The sequence below is a fragment of the Nicotiana tabacum genome, chromosome 23 (assembly GCF_000715075.1).
Source record: "Nicotiana tabacum cultivar K326 chromosome 23, ASM71507v2, whole genome shotgun sequence".
NCBI classification, from domain to species: Eukaryota; Viridiplantae; Streptophyta; class Magnoliopsida; order Solanales; family Solanaceae; genus Nicotiana; species Nicotiana tabacum.
Genome location: NC_134102.1, coordinates 50090183 through 50101048, shown reverse-complemented (window position 1 = coordinate 50101048; position 10866 = coordinate 50090183).

Sequence of the window (10866 nt, the reverse complement as noted above, 5' to 3'; positions counted from 1 at the left end):
TTCAGAAGATAAATACAAGTTTCAAGAAGTAAAAGAAGCAAGATGAAAAAGGGTACGAGGTATCCAGTTAATAAAGATTATCATTATTTACCATTCAGGAAGGGAGATATAAGCATTTTGAGTTACCTTCAACAGTGAAAGATGTATGTACAATCGGCCACATCGATCTCAATTATGCCCTATGGAAGCTAACAAACATAGTTTAAGAGAAGGACGAGTTATCAGGACCTGGGGATAGAGTAACCCAAAATAGTGGATGGATTGGTAGAGTTAGTTGACATTTACGAAGGATAGAGCAAACATGGTAATGGATTTCCTTGTGAGACACCTCGATGGTGCACCCTAAAATAGTACAGCTAGATATGAGTACTACAAATATAAGCACTGGAAGTCTGGAAGGGATAAATATTACCTTAGTGTGGCTCTCATCACTGGTAGAAAGAGAATGTTAGGCAATTCGAGGAGCCAATGGATGGAGCAAGAGGGGCTAAAAGCAAAAGAATGTTTTGTTCGAGTTTTTAGAATAAAATGATAGAAAAAAATGTTAGCAGGAAAATAAGAAGAGAGTTAATGGAGCAGTATGAGTAAAATGTAGCACATGGATGACAACGGTAGATCAAAAAATGATAGTATTACAGAGTCTATAGTCAAGTTATGGGAAAAACGAGAGGTGTCAGGTCTTGAGACAACAAAAGAGTATAGGCCATAAAGTCATATCCTCACTTCAAAAAATAAGTTCGTGACTCCAATGCAACTACCAGAAGGAAAAGTTAGACCCCAGAATAATAGAAATCAGTATGGGCTGGTGAACAAGATAAACTAAACATGAATTAGGGACTGAGTGACTTGATAATAGTCAGCATCATGAGAATTTCAGATTTGCGTTCCGACGATAATAGAATGGACAACAAGAGACGATTCATGAGAAATTCATAAAATGGTCATTCAGGAAGACGCTTCCCTAAAGCAAGCAATATGAGCAAAGTTAGGCTTAAGGGATTGTATGTGCCAGCTGAACTAAGTGTCACCATTGCGAGTAAGGGAATTTGTTATCCTTGGTACAGAGGATTGCCTCAAGGTGAGTAAGGGTCATTGATGTTGTGAAACGATGCCAAAGATGAAGAGGTAAAACATCTATAGGTAGATCCTCGTGGCTTCAACTCTTAGTACTCCCCTAAAGGGTTCGGAATATGGAGTGATGTGGCATTAAATCGGAATTAAGTGGTTCTAGTGACTATGGAATGATAAAGGAAGAATGCGATAAAAATAAAAGAGGAATGAGATGCCACTTATCCAAATCCTACAGATATTCTACGATTCCAGAATATTGTGCAAGCACGACGTCAAGGAGAGGAAGTAAGGGTTCCTGCCCTAGTTGTTATTATTAAATAAGGACCTGGTGCGAGACGTAAGTTAAGGTAAAGGAAATAACCCAAGAAAGATTACGCGGAATATTGAGATGAGAATGGGCCAACGAGTAGTCAGTAATTGATCAGGAAGAGCCTGGTTATGGCTAAACAGGAGGTTACAGACGAGTCAGCAGATCGTGTAAGATAAACATAGTAAAACCCAATATAGTGAATTCAACATCGCAGTTATGACATCGTGATCATTGAGAAATATTTAGATAGGAGTTGGGGTAGTTAAAGGTACCATATGAGTGTTACGGAGATAAAAGAGAGTGCCACTAGGAAGTCAGTCAAAATATCAAGTTTAGAAGCAACCCTACAAGCACAAAGGGGGTAGAAGTAAGTAACTACGGATAATTATAGGAAAGGAGGACATCAAAAGGTCTGTCAAGTATACAATGTAATAATCTCACAGCTTTACAAGAGTCATAGGATCCTCCCTAAATACTACAATGAAAGACTAGCTGAGGAAGTAAGGAAGAAGTCTTCAACCTAAGCTTAGTAACCTAAGGAGGAAATGGTCTTGTAACAACAGTCTCACAACAATATTGTATGCTCTCCATAAGGAAGTGCTACCTACCGTGGCTAAGGAACATGAAGAAAAAAATCAAAAGTAATATTTGAGATCATATGAGTTGCACGAAAATTTTGACATGCGTGGGAACTAAGATAAGCCAAGTATACAAGCAATAAGTGGAAAAACGTCTAGGAAAAGTAATTGCTTATACCTAAAGAAAGTGGAGAAGGAACAAAAGGAATTATTCGATCAGTGATCCAGAGTGAGTTACGTTATGAATGCACGTAAGATTTCAGAGTATTATCCATGCAGCACATATGTGACAATCACACAGCCGTAGAAGACTCTGGTATAAGTAAAAGAAAGAATTGAGCCCAGGGCATAGACAAATGATGGAATTGTTAGAAGATTGTGTCATGGATAGTCCATAGCGCCCATGAAAGGATAAAGTAATAACTAATCCCAGGAGTCGCATATCGGAAGATAGTTTAAGCCTACATAAAGGCTGATTAGAAGGAAGAGAAAACTAAAGAGTTACATCAACTCAGTAAATCAAGAGTCTGATTATTGGACCAAGAAAATTTTAGACCTCGTGATTGAGAACATTGCAGGATCACTCTTAAATACAAGAGAGATAGTACATTAACCATATTCTATAGCGGCTCTACGATAAAGCCAGTCGGAAAAGTACTAGCCTTATAAGAAGTCAGTATGAATCTCCCACCGGATTGTGTGTGCACCAGAGGTGCAAGTATTATAATAGAGCTTCAAGTTATGGATATGAATTATACCTATGTGAAAGGGAGGTCATGAAAGAGATAGAAGACCTGATGCGAGATTTTAAGGTAAGTAAGGTAAAAGTGAACAACGTACGAGATACTTAAATGTAGAAGGTTGGGAATAGTCTGTACTGCGGATAGAAAGCTAGAAGCGTGAAGATTCAGTATCCAGGAATGATAGCGGCATCATTAGTGACAAAAGTGCTATATCTAGGTATCGAGAGGTCTAGTTACGAGAGTAAAGAAGAGTTAGAAACAATGTGATGTCTCGCTTGATGTTCAAGAATAACGCAAGGGAATCTATGATACAAGCAAGTTGAAGGAAGGTTTCGAGTAGTATAAATGAATATGTGTACGTCGTAAGCTAAAGTATGGTAGAGCGACAAGGTTTTGGAAAGATATGAGTAAGAATAAGGATTGGCAAGTGAAAAGGTTATGGGAATGGATAAGTTATCGGGATTAAGCACATAAAGACAAAAGAGCTGATGGTTTCTCTAAGTTATAGAAAGTTCAGCCTGAATGAACTCAAAGAAGTCTAAGACTAGTTGCATTTAGATGAGATGGAATGCTGCCCTGGTAGTGAAATGAAGGTGTAATTGTGACAGATAAAAGATAACGTTTGGGCCTTCGATTGAATAATGATTTGAAGAAAAAAAAGGAGAAGGAGAAAAGATTTCGCGGATGGCATGAGATCAGAATACCCCCATAAGGTGAATCACATCGAGATACTATGAAATACGATTATGGAAATAACTTCAGATATTCCCCTATGCAACGTAAGCCCTAGTGGCAAGGTTTTACGTAAGAAGTTTCAAGTTATTAGTGGTATATTGTAGATCAATATTGAGGCAAATCATAATGGATGGACAAAAGTCATAAAGTATGAGCTGAGATTAGGTCATCATTCTTAAGATGAACAGTAACGAGGAAGCATTAAAGGACTTAGATTTATACATATGGGATAAGCAACAAGAGTAAGCTGGAATTTGATAGCAAACCTCTGCAACGATAAATCGAAGTAAGAATTATGGTATAGTATGGCCTACTTAGATGTAGTAAAGCTAATGACGCCCAGAGGGATAACTTGACATAATTTTGTATATGTTCACAAAGTGAAGCCTAGAGATTGGCTAAAGGCTGGAGGAAAGAGAAGAGAAGAGTCGCATAGTCGCACATACAAAGTTAGAGTCGTAAAGGCTGCATGATAGAAGGTAGCAACAGTTACGAGATTAGAAGGATTCCGACTACAAGTCGTGGTGTGAGAAAGAGGCTTAAAGGGGGGAATGCCCTGGCCTTAAGGATTCATTCACAGAACAGTTGCCTAAATGGCAAGAAGAGTATTAAAGTATTCACAAGAGCTATGGGTTATGAGAATGATAAGTGCATAAGTCAACATTCGAGGACGAATGTTCCAAAGGGGGGAATGATGTTACACCCCATGTTTTAGTACGTGGAAGTACGCTATAAGTAAATTGATATAAGCTCGAAAATGAGATGTTACATCCCAAATTTTCAGACGTTAAAGTTTCGTCGTAAGTTAATCGATGTAAGCTCGGGGATGAGATTATTTTTGAGGTTATAAGTATTATGCTATTTCAAGCAAGTGATAAGTAAATTCGTGATGGTGAGAGGATAAGCGAATCAAAGAAAATGAGTTTCGTCAAAAATTGACAATTTGGGATAAAATACGATCCGAGCTATAATACCTAGTATTTATGGACTAGTGCCATACAAGGTACTACATGACCATGATAGTAAGGTGTACAAGGTAAGTTAAAAGTTAGTAGTATTTTAAGTAAGTTGAGATAATTCTTAATTATGTATATAATTGGATAATTAATAATTGTTAGTGGGAGATTAATTAAAATCTTTGGATAATTAATGATTTTGATGGCTTAACTCCACAAAAACGTGGCAGCATCCCCTATCACTCTTAAAGTGACTATTAAGTCTTACATAGGTGGAAAATTTAGAGGATTAAGTGGCTTACTCATCAACTAAGTGGGCCACACCCACTAAAGACTTTTTACAATTAGTAAGACATAAGATGCTATCTTATTGTGAGTTTCTAAAGGCTTAACGTGAGTTCTTACAAATCAATGGAATCTCTTATTACAAATCAATTATCTGTACAAATCAATCTCTTATTACGAACGTGAGTTCTTTCTAAACGTGAGATGCCATTCATGTGTACATTACAAATCAATGGAATCTCTTATAGAAAGTGGCTGGTCGTGAGTTCTTCAAAGAGCAAAACAATTCCATACCAAAATTAAATAACGTTGGTTGTTGATTCTTTAAAGCGTAAATTGCAAATTCTAAGAGAATCGATTCCGGTATGTTAAGGCTATCCCTTATTTCTTTTGGCATGATCCATACGACACAAACGAAACGAGAAAATGCACAATTTCCATACATGACTCTATTCATAGAAATATTAGTGATGCGTATGTTCTTGATTCCCCACGTGTTATATTATTTTATCATATGTTCATGGGTCTCAGAAAAATATGTATTTGATAAAATTTATCCGACATGCATATTATTTTTATGACATTCTGAGAAAATCTTATTAACGTATTTCTTAAGGCATATTATTTTTATGACATTCCGAGAAAATCTTATTAACGTATTTCTTAAGGCAAATTATTTTTATGACATTCTGAGAAAATATTATTAACGTATTTCTTATGCATTTCATGCATTTATACATATACCTTGACCCATGACCAGATGGCGTTATATACGCGTATATATGTATATTACATGTATATGGGATATGGGAAAAGGTTATGGCGTTATATACGCTCCACCACCTGATCAGCTGGTATACGTTGATGATTTGCCCACAGTGGCCGAAATAATATGATGGGATACCCTCAGAGTCTTGATGATGTTATGAATGCATATACTAATGCATGGTATGACATTTATAAGCATATGCATGACATTATAAAATTGAAATGATTCACAAAGCTATGCAGACGTACATGTCGAGTCCTTTACTCCATGTTTCTCTCATGTCTATTATTTACTGATTTTCATTCCTTACATACTCGGTACATTATTTATACTGACGTCCCTTTAGCCTGGGGACGCTGCGTTTCATGCCCGCAGGTCTCGATAGATAGGTCGAGAGTCCTCCAAGTAGGCGATCAGCTCAGCGGAAGATGTTGGTGCACTTCATTTGTTCCGGAGTTGCTTATGTGGTCAATATGATTAGGACATGTACTGAATAGTATGGCAGGGCCCTGTCCCGACCTTTATGATATTTATGTACTCTTAGAGGCTTATAGACATATGTCGTGTATGTGAAAGATTGTACGGCCTTGTCGGCCTATGTTATGAGTTTATAAATGATGATGTTGGCCTATTAGGCCCGTATGTCACGTGTATATGATGATGTAATAAGAAAGATACGTTACGTTAGTACTCGGTTGAGTAAGGTACCGTGTGCCCGTCGCGGCCCATCGGCTTGGGTCGTGACAAAACTAGTATCTCTATACACCCGAGTCTAATAAAAGAAGTACAGAAGGTAAATAACATAGGAGAGAATATAGGGGGACTCCGAGGTCTGCGGACTCGGCAGATGTACCTTGAAGTCTCTGTACAACAACAAGCACTCTCAGCTAGTAGCGGTGCTGATAAGAAGTACCTGAATCTGCACACAAAACATGTGCAGAAGAGTAGCATGAGTACACTACAACGGTACCCAGTAAGTGCCAACCTCGGTAGAGTAGTGACGAGGTCAGGTCCAGGCCCTACTGGGATATAATAACAAGATAGATGATATAATAAAATGAAGTAAAATGGAGAATTTAACAGAAAGAATTCACAGAGGAATAACAACACACAAACAATATGATAACAACAGGGGCGCTCTCGAGATACCGTCTTGCAGTCCCAAAAGTAAATATGCGAGGAGATCCCCCGAGGTACCGCCTCAAAGTCTCAAAAGTAAATGTACAGGGAGAACTCCCAAGGTACCGCCTCGTAGTCTCAAAAGTAAATGGGTAGGGAGAACTTCCGAGGAACCGCCTCGTAGTCTCTAAAGTAAATATGTAGGGAGAACTCCCGAGGAACCGCCTCGTTATCTCAAAAGTAAATATACAGTGAGAACTCCCGAGGAACCGCCTCGTAGTCTCAAAAGTAAACACACAACTCAAACCGATAAATACAACAGTTAACAACACAATTTCTACAGTTATACTGATAAAGAACAAGGAAAAGCAGGAAATCAACTAGGCATGCTTCACAGAGTTCAAATAAGCAATTAAAGCACGTAGACAAGCGATATTAGACTATACAGGATGGCTACACATATTGGAATAACTCAGTTAAGAATGAAAAACAGACTAATACTCATTTAAATGGTATAACTCAAATTAAAGGAAAATAGATTACTATTAAGTAAAATAAATCGGGGTTTTACAACCAATAGCCCATGTATGTACTCGTCACCTCACGTACATGGCGCTCACATAGCACAACAGTACCAAATCCTAAGGGGATTTCCCCCACAAAAGGTTAGGCAAGCCACTTACCTCAAACTAAGCTCAATCAATCGGTAACAATGCCTTTTCCACAAATATCCGACTCCGAATGGCCCAAATCTAGCCAAAATCAATTACATACCATAAATACAACTATAAGAAACTAATATAATTAATGAAATCAAAGCTAAAGCAAGAAATTAGAAAATCGCCCCAAAACGTCGACCCGAGCCCACGTCTCGGAATCAAGTAAAAGTCACAAAATATACACACCCATTTACTCACGAGTTCACTCGTACCAAAATTATCCAAATCCGATGTCAAAATCCCAATCAAAACCCAACATCTTGGTTGAAGAACTTCTTTCTATTTTCCCCAAATTTTCACACCAAATCCGAAATTAAATGATGAAATTAATGATAGATTAGTGGGATATAACCAAAAACAAGTGAAGAATCATTACCCAATCGATGTCTCTGAAAATCCCCAAAAATCTCGTCCAAATCCGAGCTCCCAAACTCAAGTTTTTATAAAAATGGCCAAACCCTCGTTTTGAAATGATATAAGTTTGCCCAGTGATTCCTTAATCGCGATCGCGGAAATAGCCTCGCGATCGCAAAGAAAAACTTTGCTGCCCTAGGATTTAACCCTACGCGAACGCGCAAAACACCAAGTGAACACGATGTGCTGGCTCTCAGACGTACGCGATCGCAAACATCCTCACGCGTTCACGATGAGCAAAGCGCGTGGCACAACTTTAGCCTCCTTAACTCTACGCGAACGCGACCTTGGCCACGCGTTCGCGAAGCATCACTTCACAGTACTACGCGTTCGCATCCTTATGCCCGTGAACACGAAGAACAAAACTTCCTCTGCCCAGCTGAGCCTACGCGATCGTGGCCCCTCTCTTGCGATCGCGTATAAGAAAACCAGATGCACCAGATCATAGAACTTCTGGTTCTATGCCATTTCTCTAAGTTCAAAACGCATCCGATAATGACCCGAAACACACCTGAGGTCCTCGGGACCTCAACTAAAGATACCAACAAGTACTTAAACACCATACAAACTTAGTCAAGCCCTCAAATCACATCAAACAATGCTAAAAACACGAATGATCCTCCGATTCAAACTTAATGAACTTGAAACTTCCAATTTCTACAACCGATGCTGAAACCTATCAAACCATATCTGATTGACCCCAAATTTTGCACACAAGTCATATTCAACCGTACGAACCTACTCCAACTTCCGGAATCGGAATCCGACCCCGATATCAAAAAGTCCACTTCCGCCATTTCAAGCCAAAATCAGCTACAGACCTCAAATTCATAGTCCGGACACGCTCCTAAGTCCAAAATCACCCAACGGAGCTAACGTAACCGACTAAACTACATTCCGAAGTCGTCTTCATACAGTTCCTACTACGGTCAAAATCCTAAGGCTTAAGCTTCCATTTAGGGACTAAGTATCCCAAAATATTCTGAAACCAAAAACAAAACCTCCCGGCAAGTCACATAAGCATACAAAGATCCGGGGGAAGCAGTTAATAGGGGATCAGGGCTATTACTCTCAAAATGACCGGCCGGGTCGTTACATCCTCCCGCTTTTATAACAATCGTTCATCCTCGAACGAGCATAGAGACATACCTGAAGTGGTGAATAGATGAGGATAACGGCTGCGCATATCCTGCTCGGTCTCCCAAGTCACCTCCTCGACCGGCTGACCCCTCCACTAAACCTTCACGGAAGCAATGCTCTTTGACCTCAGCTTTCGAACCTGCCTGTCCAAAATAGCCACTGGCTCCTCAACATAAGATAGATCCTTATCCAACTGGACGGACCTGAAATCCAGCACATGAGATGGATCACCGTGATACTTCCGGAGCATAGAAACATGGAATACCGGATGAACTCCTGCTAGACTGGGAGGTAAGGCAAGCTCATACGCAACCTCTCCAACTCGCCGCAACACCTTAAATGAACCAATGAACCTTGGGCTCAGCTTGCCCTTTTTCCCGGACCTCATAACGCCCATCATAGGCAAAACCCAGAGCAAGACCCAATCTCCAACCACGAATGCGACATTGCAAACCTTCCGGTCCGCATAACTCTTCTGTCTGGACTGAGCTGTGTAAGGTCGATCCTGAATCACCTTCACCTTATCCAGGGCATCCTAAACCAAGTCTGTACATAATAATCTAGCCTCGCCCGACTCGAACCAACCTATTGGAGACCGACACCGCCTACCATACAGAGCCTCATACGATACCATTTGGATGCTCGACTGATAACTGTTGGTTTAAGAAAACTCCGCAAGTGGCAAGAACTGATCCCAAGAACCTCCAAAATCTATTACACACGCACATAGCGTATCCTCCAGTATCTAAATTTTGCTCTCGGACTGTCCGTCTGTCTGAGGGTGAAATGCTGTGCTCAGCTCCACTCGAGTACCAAACTTATGTTGTACGGCCCTCCAGAACCGTAATGTAAACTGCGTACCCCGGTCAGAGATGATAGATACCGGTAAGTCATGAAGCCTGACAATATCGCAGATATAAATTCGAGCCAGCTGCTCGGAAGAATAGGTAGTCATCACAGGAAGGAAATGAGCTGACTTGGTCAGCCTATCCATAATCACCCAAACTGCATCAAACCTCCGCTGAGTCCGTGGGAGTCCAACAACGAAATCCATAGTGATCCGCTCCCATTTCCACTCCGGAATCTCTAACTTCTGAAGTAACCCACCTGGCCACTGATACTCATACTTCACGTGCTGGCAATTTAGACACCGAGCTATATGTTCCACTATGTCTTTCTTCATTCTTCTCCATCAGTAATGCTGCCTCAAGTCCTGGTATATCTTCGCGGCACCCGGATACATGGAGTACCGCAAACTGTGAGCCTCCTGAAGAATCAACTCTCCCAAACCACCTACATTGGGCACACATAACCTGCCCTATATCCTCAATGCACCAACATCCCCAATAGTGACCTCCTTAGCATCACCATGCTGGACCGTGTCCTTATGGACAAGCAGATGGGGGTCATCATACTGACGCTCCCTGATACGATCATAAAGAGAAGACTGAGAGACCACACAAGACAATACTCGACTCGGCTCAGAAATATCCAATCTCACAAACTGGTTGGCTAAGGCCTGAACATCCGACGCCAATAGCCTCTATGCTGCTGGTAGATATGCTAAACCTCCCAAACTCTCTGCCCGGCAACTCAAAGCATCGGCCACCACGTTTTGCTTCCTCGGATGGTACAGAATGGTGATATCGTAGTCCTTAAGTAGCTCCAACCACCTCCACTGACGCAAGTTAAGATCCTTCTGTTTGAATAGATGTTGCAAACTCCGGTGATTGGTGTAAATCTCACAAGGGACACCGTACAAATAGTGCCACCAAATCTTCAAGGCATGAACAATAGCTGCTAACTTAAGGTCGTGAACAAGATAGTTCTTTTCATGCACCTTCAGGTGTCTGGACGCATAGGCAATCACCCTACTGTCCTGCATCAACACCGCACCGAGACCAATCCGCGATGCATCACAATATACAGTATATGATCCCAAACCTGTAGGAAATACCAATACTGGGGCTGTAGTCAAAGCTGTCTTAAGCTTCTGAAAGCTTTCCTCACACTCCACTATCCACATG